The following is a 14,688-nucleotide window of genomic DNA, read 5'->3' as shown; positions in this document are numbered from 1 at the left end:
GAAATCCTAAAACTTCGCTCCGGCTGCAGCCTGTTAGAGCGAGCCGCGAATTCCTTTGTTGGGAATCTTTATGCTCCTGTATGACAGAGCATTCCCAAACCACGCCCTGAGACAGGTCATTTAGGATGCGCACCGTGTCGATAGCACCCGTTACCTGGCTTGGCCGTGCGGTTTGCACCCGGCTCGTGTCAGCTCCCAAGGCCGCATCCTCTGCAGCGGGAAGCGCCGTGTCCACAGTGGCAGGGGCAGCGGACCATGGCGTGCGTGCCTCGCCGGGGAGACCTGGAGCTGGGGGTTATGTCCCGTAAGCCAGGGGCCCTGTAAGCTGGGGCCAGGCACAGGCTCTCTGGCCTGCAGATGACAGCTGGGGCCTCTGGCGCCAACACACCTGCAGGGTCTGGCACTGTGCATGACCGGAGCGCGCACTTGTGTGTGTGCTGGGCTGTTCACCCCAGGTGAGGCACTTGATGCAGGCAGTGGTTGAACAGAGGCCTATTGTACTGGGACCGCGGTCTTCTGAGAAAGCCTCATTTACAGCAAATACAGATTAACAAAGAATATGGCCACAGTCTGCAGGGTATTAGAAGTTGTGTTTCCATCCCTCATTGCTTCGTGGTAAAGTCTGAGTAGCTTTGTGTTGATCTCACGTGATCATTGCTCACGGCCTGGATCCTGCGCTGGAAGTCCATGGGGTTGGGTGGGTGGCCTGTCCCCAGTGTGCCGCGGGCAGACTTTCCTTTGTTTCTGTGTGGTTGCCACGCCCTGGCTGTCCCACGCACGAGCTGCGGTGTGGCCGCGCCACCCGCCAAACACTGGGTCAGAACACTTTGCAGCTGCGTCTCCAGCAACGTGTCCTCTGCCTGCCTGTGAATCATCTCCGTCGCTGCCCTGAGACGTGTGCCTGCAGGACTTTGTCCTTAGAAATTGAGTTCCCCTCTACCTGCTTTGCTGCTCGTCCTCCAGAGCCCTCTGCCTTATTAAGGAGCTACAGCATTTTCCTTCTTCAGGAATCACAAAACACGCCTTTTGTCCAAAGACATTTTCCGTCCCTGGCGCTCTCCTAACGGCCAGGTCGCGGGGAAGCCTTCTGGTGGCGTCTGCCCATCCCTATCATGAAGCTTCAGACTTGGGACATACTAACAGTTGAATTCAGATGACAAAAATTGTATGACCTATCAATTGATTGAAATCATGAAAATTGTTTAAGATTTGAAAAGCGGTTTTGCATTACTGACTCTTTTAGTAACTGGCTTAACCTTAGACGCCCCTGCTGTACAAGAGGGTGTAGAAAGTCTCAAACTCGCCCTGACTTTCCTGCTCAGCGTTTTACAGGGTCTGCTGTGAAATAGAAACATCATTGAAAGTTAAAAAGATCCTTCCAGGATTCACCTTAGTATGTTAGAAGATATGCGCCCCTACACAAAGGAGCGTCTGCATCCATAACCCAGTCTCTCACCCAGCGAGATGCAGATGCATTCATCCAAATGGCAAAATAACTGAGCCAAAAATTTCATCGTTTATTTGATGAAATGATAGTCATTTGTTTGAATATGTCTGTTATAACCTCCATAAAACGTGATTTATCAGCAACTAGGACGAGGGTACCAGATGCAGCGTTTGACTCGGACGGCAGGCCACTGGGGCAGGTCGCGCCAGCGTTGGGCACAACCACCGTGTGCTGTCAGTGCGGTCCGAGCTCCCTCACAAGGCCACCTGGTGCACAGCAGCAACCCCCTTGCTTCCCTGCCCTCGCTCAGCCCTCGGTGACCCCTGGTCGACCGTATGCCTCAGCCGGTCTGCCTGTGCTGGACTTCTCCCAGGAGTGGAAGCTCACACCGTGTGGCCTTCTGTGTCTGGCTTCATTTGCTCAGCAGACACTTTCCAGGTTCACCCGCACTGTCGCGTGTCTCAGTACCTGACTGCTTTCTATTGCAGGCGATACTCCGTCGTGTGGATAGACCACATTTCATTTCCATCTCAGTTGAGGGACATTAGTGTAGGTTTTCCTGTTTCTGTTTGGAAGAATGCTGCTATGAGCAAGGTTCTAGCCAGGGCGGGTAGGCAAGAAGAGAAAGGCATCCATGCTATAAAGGGGAGTGAAGCTAGTTGTGTGTGACATGGTCTTCAAACAGAAAATCATAAGGAGGGGTGCCTGGGTGACTCAGTCGTTAAATGTCTGCCTTTGGCTCAGGTCATGGTCCCGGGGTCCTGGGATCAAGCCCCTGCTCCCCAGGAAGCCTGCTTCTCCCTCTCCCACTCCCCCTGCTTGTGTTACCTCTCTCACTGTGTCTCTCTCTGTCAAATAAATAAAATCTTTAAAAAAAGAAAATCATAAGGAATCCCCTAAAATCTGTTAGAAGCAATAAATGAATTTAGTAAGGTTTGAGATACAAGATGAATATACAAAAATGAATTGTATTTCTATACGCTAGCAACGAACTATCCAAAAATAGAATTAAGAACACAATTCTGTTTATGATGGCATCAAAAAAATGAAATCAGTATTTTATAGTGTTAAGATGGCAATAGGATTCCCCAAATTGATTTACAGATTCTACACGATTCCTCTCAACATCCCAGCTGCCTTCTTTGGAGAAATTGACAAGCTGATCCTAGAATTCCTGTGGAAATGCAGGGAGGGTGGGCGCCCAGAGTGGTGTAAACCATCTTGGGACAAGAGCAAATGGAAGGACTCCACAGTTCCTCATCCCAGAGCCTGCCACCAGGCTGCAGGGATCAAGACAGGATGGTGCTGGTGTGAGGACAGACCTTGAGATCGAGGGGGTGGCATCCACAGTCCGGACATCAGTCCCTAGCTGGACACTCAGACGACTTCCAATAAGGCTGCCAGGACGGTGTGCCGGGAGGAACTAAAGCCTGACGCTGCCGGTCGACGGGATTCCAGCACGGGTGCCGCCATCCTCACTGGGGAGGACCAGCCCCTTCAACTGACAGGCAGGGAGAGCAGGACGTCCACATACAGAAGAATGAAGGGGGACCCCTACCTCACACCACACACAAAAACTAGCTCCAGATGGATCACAGACCTACATTTAAGACCTAAAATGATCATTTTTTTAAACTGCTGAGTTTTCAGAAACTACTCTAAACTTGTCTTTTGTTTCATTCTCTTTGGCTCCATGAAGCACCAGAATAAAGAACTTCTAGGTATCTATCTTAATAGAAAGCTTTATAGGGCACCTGGGTGGCTCAGTTGGTTAAGCGACTGCCTTCAGCTCAGGTCATGATCCTGGAGTCCCGGGATCGAGTCCCACATCGGGCTCCCTGCTCAGCGAGGAGTCTGCTTCTCCCTCTGACCTTCCTTCCTCTCGTGCTCTCTCTCTACCATTCGCTCTCAATAAATAAATAAATAAATAAATAATCTTTATAAAAAAATAAAATAAAAATCTTTATAAACATAACCCAAAAAATAAAAAATAAATGTAAACAAAGCCCAAAAGAAGAAAGAAATAGTTTAAATCTGGATATGTTATCTTTTAATTATTTTAAACTAAATTTTTAAAGGCAACAGTGTATTTACTATTTTAGTATGTGCTTGTATGTGTCTATGGGAACTCTGTGGCCTCCCATAATTTCAAGGGGTCTTTGTGCATTACTCTAGAGAGTTCTCCAAACGGCAGCAGGAAGCAAACGTAACTGCGTAGTTGGAGTTTTCATCTCAGAACTGAAAATGCTATCACCAGGCTGACTGAGGACAGTGAGCTAAAGCAGTGTATTAAGGTAGCAGTCACTCGGGGCACCTGGGTGGCTCAGTTGGTTAAGCGACTGCCTTCGGCTCAGGTCATGATCCTGGAGTCCTGGGATCGAGTCCCGCATCGGGCTCCCTGCTCAGCGAGGAGCCTGCTTCTCCCTCTAACCCTCCCCCCTCTCATGTACTCTCTCTCTCTCATTCTTGCTCTCTCAAATAAATAAATCTTTAAAAATAAATAAATAAAAAATAAAATAAAATAGCAGTCACTCTACAGCTCCAGATTTGCTGTCTAGAAACAGTCTGTGATCGGAGCAGTAATCATGATGTGCCTTTGGTTTTGGAAAATACTTGCTGTCCACATGGAGTATTGCATTTGGGAATGCCAGAATGCTCGTCTTCAGTAGTCTCGGGAGCAAGATGCTCTGAGTAAACCATCTACCATGTGACTCAGAGAGATGCCACCCTCAAGCTGTGGTGGGTTAATGGGCATAGGACCTGATCGTTGGCACAGGAAGAGGCGGGCGGATGTGCCTCTGACAGAGGGGCTCTGCCTCTGCACAGAGTGTCTGCAGAGCCCAGAGGCCCATCAGCACCCAAGTCCAGACCGTAGGGAACACACTGGAGCAAGTTCATTTACAAGGAAGAACGAGAGAGCAGAGAAGACTGTGGCCTTGGGCTCAGGAGGCTTCACCTGGACCCACACTCAAGCAAACAGTGTAGAAACACAACGGGAACCAGGCCTGGCCTTGGTATTTGATGCTGAGGAGCTCCTGCTGTTTGTTGCTGTGATAACATGGGGGTTACATTTATTGTAGCAGCCCCTTCTGTTGTTAATAGCTGACACGCTCAGGCAGGAAGTGGCAGGTCCCAGGAGCGTGGCCCTGAGGTGGTCCTTGCTGATGTGAGGCCTCCATTCGCCACTTTACATGATGCCATTCTGTCCGCTTTGGGGTACGTTGGACATTTCCCTTAAGAAACGCAGACGGGTTGGGACAGAAAACACATTGCCGGAAGTCAGTTCCTGGCACTTCTTGTTCTCACATTTGTAGTTGAAATTTCTTGCATGTTCTGCTTTATCCCCGCAGTCGGTACACCTGTGTACACGCATGTGCACATGCACACGTACGCACACACAGCACTGTGAGAGCGATGCTCCAGCACGCGCCCCGAGGGTGTCCCGGGTGCGTTTGCACACAGTCGGGCGTCTGGCCATAAGACATTCTAAGTCAGCGTTGTTCTCCTGAGGTCAGCTCCCATACTAGAGCAGCATACGTGTGCCGGCGCCTGGTTATCCTCGGGACCGCCCAGTGGGACCAGCTCCTCGTCAGCCCCTCCAGGGAAGCCGCATGAGCATGGAAGTCTGTAGACCCTCCTCTCCACAAACTCGCCCAGGTTCCCCTTGCTTCTCTCCGGCCCACCGAGGCAGAGGTGCAGAGGGGCTCACACCTGAGGGCAGGATGAGGTACGTGTCTGAAGAACCGTCAGCCGCACCTCCCACACACAACCCCGTCGTGTCTCAGGTGCGCTTCCCGCCGCAGCGCGGCTTCCTGCTCGCACTCCGAGGCTGCCTCGTGGCGTTGACCGCCAGCCGTTAATAACTCCGTGCGTGGCTCCAAAAACCAGTTCAGGGGGACACGTGGTTTTTCTCTAAACATATTGTCATCTGCTTTTAAAAATATTCGCGTATTCCTAAATCCGTGTTAAGTACCACAAGTAACAATAGTCTGCAAAGTCAGGAAATTAAAAAAAGAAAAAAAAACAGTTTTTCCAACAGATCCAGTTTTCAGGACAGGAGGGTATTACGTAACAAAGCGTCTTCTGCTTTTTTGTTCAGTGCTTTCCAGCCTTGGGCTCTAGCTAGAAAACTTTTTCATCTGGTTGAGAAACAGTAATGTAATTGTTTCCGTTTCTGTCCTTTGGTGTCAGCATCCTGTATCTTTCTGCCAAACCTCCCCTTCCTCTTTATTTATTCATTTATAATTAAAATCAGTTAGCATATAACATTAGTTTCAGAAGTACAGGTCAGTGATCTGTCAGTCTCATATTACACCCAGTGCACGTTACATCACGTGCCCTCCTTACTGCCCATCACCCAGTTACCCCATCCCCCACTTACCCATCTCCCCTCCAGCAACCCTCAACTTGTTTCCTAGAGGTAAGAGGTTTGTCTTATGGTTTGTCTCCCTCTCTGGTTTCATCTTGTTTGATTTTTTCCCTCTCTTCCCCTATGATTCTCTGCCTTGTTTCTTAAGTTCCTTGTTTCAGTGAGATCATATGATAACTTTCTCTGATTGACTTATTTCGCTCAGTATAATGCCCTCTAGTTCCAACCACATTGATGTAAATGTTCAGTATTCATCCTTTCTGATGGCTGAGTCATATTCCATTGTATATATGGACCACGTCTTCTTTATCCATTCGTCTGTCGATGGACATTTGGGCTCTGTCTACAGTTTGGCTATTGTGGACATTGCTGCTATAAACATTGAGGGTCAGGTGCCCCTTCTTTTCACTACATCTGTATCTTTGGGGTAAATACCCCAAAGTATTTGGGGTATTTAGTAATTGGGTAAATACCCAATTGCTGGGTTGTAAGGTAGCTCTATTTTCAACATCTTGAACCTCCATACTGTTTTCCAGAGTGACTGCCCCAGCTTTGCATTCTCACCAACAGTGTAGGAGGGTTCCCCTTTCTCCACATCCTTGCCAACATTTGGGACGTTAAAATATGTGATATTACACTTAGCTTAATGAAGGACGAGATGTAGCTAAATCAGGTGCTTAGGCATATTTTGCCTTGATAAAACTAAACTGTCATTCAATCATTATACTTAGTACTATATTTAATTCCATGAACCTTAGAATTACTTCCTAATCTTGCCGTTGGGAAGCAGAGGTTGATGACCTGACAGAGTCAGCACGTGCATGAAGAGCAGAGGCATCCCCAGTGTCAGGTGCCCGAGCTTACAGACGCCAGAGGCCATGCGTGCTGCCGTGCTCCACGTATCAATGTCTCCTCCGGCGTGAGGAGGAGGTCTCCTGCAGTACTGCTTTAGGAGAATCTTTGGTGCTGGAGAGGCCAGTGTGACCCCGGGTCCTGGAGAAGACGCAGGAGAACGCAGTCCGACCTGTGCCCTCTGCGCACGTCCTGTTCATTCCTGTGTCTTCGGTGAAGTGTCGTAGCAGGTTTCTTCCAGTGGCTGGTTGTCTGCTGCGTGCGGTACTGATGCAGCCAAGGGGTCTGGGTTTCTTTGTCATACTTTTTACTTCGATGCACTTTTGTATTCCTTACGTCGTGCGGACTGTGAACTCGTGGTAAGCGTGTGTTCGCCCCCGCCTTTGTTCACATGCTGTCTGGGTTTGTGAGTTGGGCGTGCCCACACCCTCTCCCAGACAGGCTGGCTGTGACTTGGGACGGCTCGCTCACGCTGGGTCATGGGGACGTGCTTGTTGGACAGCAGTATCATGTCACCGCCTTGGCAATGGAGGCAATCGTGTGTTTCAATTCCTTTTTCCATGATGAGTGGAGAGTGTGGGAGGAGGACACGCTGATACCAAGCGTGAAATAAACATAGTTCTCATACACACGGTACAGTTGAGGTGATCATGGAAGTGCGTTTGAAAGGGAGCGAGGTCAAGCAGCCATCACTGAGCTTTGTCTCTTCGGTGTCTTGGCCCTGATCCAGTTGACAGCATACTCAATGGTGAAGGGAAAGAATCAACGTGAGGGGGACCGATTGCTGGAAGCGTGGTGTCTTAACACCGAGGCACAGGAGTGTGGGGTTTACGTTCCTCTTAATTCTCTGAAGCTGATCCTTCCTTTTCCCACACTCCAGATATTGCGTGGAACCACCATTGCCTTGTGTAGAGACCAGCTCTCTCCCCGGGCACTCTGGTCCAGGTGATAAGGGGCTGTGACTTGGGTATCAGGATTTAAAATCTCCCAGGTGGTGAGTGGGCAGCAGTGCTCAGGGTCTGCTGGGATGCACACAGTCAGACACAGAGCCACTGCCCAGCCTGAACGCAGCATCCCCACCCTGTTGATCTGAGGCCGTGGAGCAGGAGACCTAATCTCATGGGCACCTTGGAGGTCCTACCCACTCTGCTGCCTTGATGTAAAATACATGCAATCTTCAAAGAAAAACTATTCATTTAAAACCAAAATGTTTTATTATAACAGTGTGTAGTCTCAAGACTTCTTAAGAACGTGAGCATTTGCAAGGTATATATGGATAGGGGCACCTGGGTGGCTCAGTTGGTTAAGCGACTGCCTTCGGCTCGGGTCATGATCGTGGAGTCCCGGGATCGAGTCCCGCATCGGGCTCCCTGCTCGGCGAGGGGACTGCTTCTCCCTCTGACCCTCCCCACTCTCCTGTACTCTCTCTCTCTCTCATTCTCACTCTCTCAAAATAAATAAGTAAATCTTTTTTAAAAAAAAGGTATATATGGATAGTAGAATTTACATAAGGAGACCAGTATAAATGTAAATTTATCACTAGGTAAGTAAATGTGTAACTGTCAAATCTTAACATAATTTAGGGCGAGTGCCTCTGAACAGTTCTGTGATTCTGAGCTGATGCCAGTCGACGGCCTTGCTGAGCACCCAATGTGGGCGGAAGGCATCCTGGTCAGTATAACGTGTGGGTCACTGGCATGGCCCTATATGTAAATTCAAACTGTACTCTCCGAAATCTCATCTTTAAGAATCTACCCCACATAAATAATGGTTTTGTAGCTGCATTTTTTGGTGATAACAAAAAATTTTAAACCATCTGAGTATCCGTGTTTGGGAGGAAGATCCAGCAGAACCTTGTGTACCATACTGGGTTTATGGTATACCCCCTAAAAATAACGTGGAATACCCCTGTGTGTAGTCATGTGAAAAAATAGTTTATAAATGCATACTTGTCTCTACCAGTGGAAAAGTTGGAAGAGGTTATATACCTAAACTAGGTGATCCCAGGGTGTGAGAAGGTACAACAAGTATTTACAACTTTTAATATAAATGAAGGCCTCCAATTCCAGAACGATGGAGTGGATGTTCTTCTCCCTGTCTGTCCTGCTGAGCACACCGTGCACCTGACGTGCTACGTGCAGCGCACACAAGAAGACTGTGAGCGGGGAGGGAGGAAGGCAGGCTCGCCCCATCAGGAGGACCAGCAGTCAGTTCCCTGGTGTTCCGCTTCATGCCCAGACTGGGGCCTGGAGAAGCCAGCGATGCAGAAATGCCAGTGGGCACAGACAGGCCGAGAAGAGCTGCTCTCTGTGACCGAAGGAGCAGCCTGGCAAGACAGGAACACTCACGCTTCCATTCCAGCCGTTGGAGAAAGCACAGCACACGTGGCCCCGTGATGATGTGACGGACGGAGGAGTTACCACGGCGGTGGCCATCCCATGGCCACATGTAAGTGTGTCCAGTCAGCGCATGGTGCAGCAGCAGCTTGCACAGTGTTCCCTGTCCATTTGTGCTCAGCAAAGGCCCCACCCTCTGTCTCCGAAGACCAAGTGGGGACCCTAGACTTCCAACCTCTCCTGGCTGTCCAGATGACCCAGCTCCCAGGCCAGCATGGAGTCCAAGAAGGCTAAGGGTCGGACTTTCATGTCTGCTGGGCGGGCAGCCTGGACGGCCATTGTCACAAACAGAATCAGCGCGGTGAAGAACTGATGGGTCGTGCCAGACTAGGGGTGGGCGAGGGCATGGATGTGGCCACGGATGCAGGCGAGGACCATGTTGGTGCAGATGGGATGCCTCTGCATCTTGATGGCCATGCTGGCCGTGCAGATCCACACATGACGGTGACGTGAAGCTGATATGCTGCGCGGTGCCGGGCACTGGTCTGATCCTGCGCCACTCAACACAGGGACGGCCAGTGGGGTGCCAGGCGGGGGATGCGGGCAGCCCCCTGTGCCGCTGTGGAATCCAGAATTGCTGCAGGAGAAGTCAGAAGAGAGGCCAGCAGCCCTTACTCAGGAGGCTGGCAGACACGAGAAAGGCCTGTGGTAGGCGTGCCACCCAGGGGGAGGAATCACACATTTCCTTGTGAGGTAGCAGTTTTTTCTTTAAACTAGAGTTGTTTCTTATGAAATGCATATGTTTCTTATTTTTTCCTATCATTTCATTGAGATTCCTGGCAGTTGCTATTTTCTAAACTGGAGAGCTCTAATTCTGTAATCGTCTAGCATTTCAGGGGCCTGGCAGGTCCCAGCAGCCGTGAAGTGCACTGCCCAGCTGACATTTCATGTAGACGGTGGACATTGCTGGTTGTGTTTGAGGGAGGGAGGAGAATGAAGGGTCCTTATTCTAGGAAGGCGGCACCAGTCAGGAGGTCAGAAGCCATTCCCGAGTCTCGCAAGTCGGGATGAGCGGTGAGGGCCCCAGAGTACATGTAGCCGCGGCAGAGCCCCCGCACCACACCTGTGCGGCTGGTGTGAGGAGGTCTGAGGGTTGGCAGAAAGGACGGAGCATGATGAGGGCGGCGTGTGGGGCAGCTCCGTCACCCGCCTCCGCCTGCGTGCCTGTGGACCCCCTCGCCAGCCTCAGCCGGTGTTTCACGGTGAGGGGGTGGGCGGCAGGGGGGCGGCAGTGCCCGCAGTCAGGCGCTCAGGGGGCGCTCCGGCAGGGGCGGGTGCTGCTGGTCAGGAGGCGTGCGGGCCAGGTGGCGGAAGGGGAGGCCAAGGCTGTGCGTCCACAGGGTAGAACAACCATCCTAGAGGAAGAGTGGGTGGAGCTGGGCACCATGAGATCTGGGAATGGTGACACCTTAGACCCTAGAATGTCTGCAAAGCCAGAGAATCCTAACAGTGTGGCCCCAGCACGACACACACACAGACCAGGGGAACAGAAAAAAACCGCACCCGTAAATGGGCAACGAAGGCAGGACGAGGAGGGCAAGAGCGGACAGTGTCCTCGCACGTGGTGCCACAAGAGCTGGACAGCAGCGTGCAGAGGAAGGAAACCGGCCCTTTGTCCCGCACCACACAAGATGAACCCAGGACTGAAGACCAGAAACCACAGAGGTTCCAGAGGAGAACACGGGCAGTAATCTCTTTGACATCGGCCTTATCAACATTTATTTGGAACTGTCTCTCCAGGGAAGGGCAACAAAAGCTAAAATAGACAGGATTCCATCAAATGGGATTTCATCAGACTACAAAGCCTCTTCAGAGCCAAGGAAACCCATCAACAAAATGAAAAAGGAACCTATTGAATGGGAGCAGATATTTTCAAGTCATCCATCCTGTAAGGGGTTAATATCCAAAAACATATGAAGAACTTAGACAACTTAGTATCAAACAATTAAAACGCCCCAGTTTAAAAATAGGCAGAGGATCTGAAAGGACATTTTTTCAAAGAATACCTGTAGACACATGAAAAGATGCACAACATCACTAATCGTGGGAGAAATACAAATTAAAACTACGATGATACATCTCCTTCACACAGGTCACAGTGGCTAAAATCAACAGGTGTCGGCAAGGATGCCGAGAGAGGGGAACCGCCGTGCACGGCTGGTGGGAACGCAAGCGGGCGCAGCCCCTCTGGAAAACGGTGTGGAGGTTCCTCAAGACATTAAAAGGAATCACCATGTGATCCAGCAATTGCACTTCTGGGTGTTTATCCAAACAAAATGAACACTAATTCACAAAGATACACACCACCCCTATGTTTGCAGCAGCATTATTTACAATATCTGAGATCTGGAAACATCCCAAGCATCCATCCGTAGATGAATGGATACGGGAGAGGTGGTAGAGACCTATGTTACTCAGCCATAAAAATGAAATCTTGCCATTTTTGACAAAAAGGATGGACCTAGAGGGTATGGTGCTCAGTGAAATGAGTCCGAGAAAGCCAAAGTTGCAGAATCCAAATAACCAAACACAAGAGAAACAGACTCAAAGACATGGAGACAAATGGGTGGTTGCCAGAGGGGAGGGGGCGGAGGAGGGGGGAGAGCCGCAAACCTCCGGTTAACAAATGAGTCCCGGGGATGTACAGTACCACATGGGGAGTGTGGCTGGTGATACTGTACTAGGGCCGTGCGGTGACCGATGGCGACCGCACTCAGACGGGGAGCATTTTGTATAAAAATAGCGAACCGCTGCCGTGTACACCTGAAACAGATAGTGTATGTCAGCCTCCAGTTTTCACAAAAAAGAAACACGGAAGTGTTCCATCCAGTTCCAGCAACAGCACTGTGAGACGGTGGGTCTTCGCACTGGGTGAACTGGGCGCATCCCCGTTCCATCCCCGCGGATCCCGCGGTGTGAGCCAGTGAGCAGGGCAGAGCACCCTTCGCTTAGGGTCTTTTGCCACTTGCGTTCAGTGGTTTACAAACCTAAAGAAATAGTAGTTTATTCTTGGTAGGAACTGTGCAGGTGTAGTATTCTTATTTTTGCCATACGTGTAAAATTGTTAGTAATAAAAAGGTTGAAAAGTATTATTTATTGTCATCGTATTTATAAACTGCCTCATACCACAGCCCACCATAGATTAGAAGCCTCACATTCAGTGTATGTCAGAGGAAAAAGTGTCTACAGGAAATTCTTTAATGATGTCAATCTGATAAGTAAGATATTTTTTTTTAAATAATAAATTTTCAGGGAACTGCTCATTTGGGCACACGTAACAGAGGTGAGCTTGGTGCTTATTCTAACAGGAATTAATGTACAATTTCATTAGCTTTTGATGATAGGTAACTATCGTCTTCATCTCAAATCTTTGATGTAAATAATTTCTAGAACTTCCTTATTTCATTTGGAAGCTGAATTGTTTTTAATTACATTCTTTAAACTATTTTAATTAATTCTGCTTTACTTAATGAGGATGACATAACCAGGAAACCCTTTTAAACTGTACTTCTCACATAATTTTGATTTCAGGAAACTTAGGTGCCATTTAATTGAGGTACTAAACGGGCTAAATAGAATTTTGAAAAAGCAAAATTTCTAAAACTGATCAGCATCCCTGAGAAGAGCTGCTCTTTGAAATTTATGAGACCCTAATGTATGTATTCTATCCATTCTTGTAAGAAGGTTATTCAAAACAGTCTCTGAAACAGTGTTATGAAATACGGATTTTCCTTTATGTTAACGTAGCCTTCCTGTCCTGTAGTGGGAGTTCTGAGCTATTTTGTTTTGAACACCAATGTGTATGGAGTCATGGATAGATGTGAAAACACTTTTTATTATATCTTCCACATCACATGTGCCAAAGAAAACAGAAGTTAGTTAATATTTTATGGGTGCCTTGTAACCGTGTGGAAAGCCCAGCTTCTAACTGACTGGGGATAGGATTGTTCATACCCACATTGATAATTACATCAGTCAGTGGGTGATCCTTCTGTGAGCTGTGAGGTAAGTGCAGAAAAGCCCGGGGGCCTACATGACCGCACTTTTCGTTACCGTACCTGACGCCCATGCTCACAGGTGTTCACACTTCCCCAGGTTGCTTTACTTCTAGAAAACCCAGTAAGCAAAAATCCTATGTGCGTATTGTGTGTGCATTTTTATATTAAGTGATACACATACACAATGTTTAGGGTTTTCAGAGTCATGAAGATGTGTACCATTGTGAATTTATGTGTCACTTTTAATGAAAATTCACCGTTTTTGAAATAATGTTAACGTCTCGCTGCCTTTCATGATGTTACTTCACTGTATTTGGCAGACCCAAGACATCTCATAAAATTGACCTGTGCGTGCTCCTCTCTTAACTGACTTCCTTACACACCAGAGGTGAAGCACTTCCTCATGCTCAAGCACACGTGAGTGCCTGGCCTACATGGACTGGCTGTCCCCAGGAGTGAGCCCTGGCCATCTGGAGGGACGTGAGCACCTCCAGGTAGCTCACCGGGCAGAAGCCCTGCTAAAGGGAACATGCCTCCCTGCTCACTGACCTTTCTGTTGCTCCACACGATGCAAGTGGTGCTAAGGGTTAAATGCATCTGTTTCTGTTCAATGAAAAATACTTAATTTTTCAAAATTGGGTGTTTTTTTTAAAAAACTGGTAGGCACGCTAATTTGGGACTAGTTGATGTCTTTCTCAGGCAGTGTTCTAGAGTATAATTACAAAGGTAGTGACTCTGTTTTCCAGTTTCACGCCTGTCTCTTTCAGAACAGGCAGAAGTTATATTTGTACCAAACAATGCATCTGAACTGAAAGACAGAGGCCACACTTTCTTCAGGTAGTTAGAGCCCTTCACGTTATCGCGCTCTTCCGGAGGGATCTGGGAGGGACACTTGTCCTCAGTGGGGAAGGACATTCCTAGCTGCTGGAATTACAGAGCAGAGCATTCTCAATGCCGAGGGGCGCCCAGCTATGAGAGCTCGGCCCGTGGAGGTCCACGTACGGGATGGGGAGTCCTGGTCCCGTTGATGAGCTTTCCTCTGTGACCTGGTCTTTGTTGCAGGAACCCTCACCCAGAACGAGATGGTGTTTAAGAGGCTGCCCCTGGGGACTGTGTCTTATGGAGCAGACACGATGGAGGAGATCCAGAGCCACCTCAGGAATCCATACTCACAGGTAAGCTCATTGGCATCCACACGGGAGCTGCCTGCAAAAGTGCCTGGCTCTGTCGAACCAGCCGGAACCCACTGTATCCGCTGATCTGGAAATCGGCAAACATCTTTGAATGTCCTAAAACACTCAGTTTTAATTTATAAATCAAGAAGCAGTTTTTGAACCAATTTTATTTTATTTTTTTATTCTTTGTAAAGATTTTATTTATTTATTTATTTGTTTGTTTGTTTGTTTGTTTGTTTGATAGAGATAGAGGGAGAGCACAAGCAGGGGGAGGGAGAAGCAGGCTCCCCGCTGAGGAAGGAGCCCGATGTAGGGCTCGCTCCCAGGACCCTGGGATCATGACCTGAGCCGAAGGCAGCCACTTAACCGACTGAGCCACTGAACCAATTTTGAATGAGCATTTCTATATTGTAAAATAATAGAAAGGATATAATGACCTTAAACCATTTAT

General features: G+C 48.6%; 1 pseudogene; it reads left to right on the top strand.

Moving 5' to 3' along the window:
* The window catches only part of LOC148161804 (putative phospholipid-transporting ATPase IIB), a 377,807-nt pseudogene that overhangs the window by 76,671 nt on the left and 286,448 nt on the right, over positions 1-14,688 (top strand).

This window comes from Eumetopias jubatus, unplaced genomic scaffold (assembly GCF_037043125.1).
Source record: "Eumetopias jubatus isolate StellerSeaLion01/CBP00866 unplaced genomic scaffold, mEumJub1_p1.0 scaffold_55, whole genome shotgun sequence".
Taxonomy (NCBI): Eukaryota; Metazoa; Chordata; class Mammalia; order Carnivora; family Otariidae; genus Eumetopias; species Eumetopias jubatus.
The sequence above is the reverse complement of the archived record's forward strand: the minus strand, read 5'-3'. Positions and strand labels throughout refer to the sequence as shown.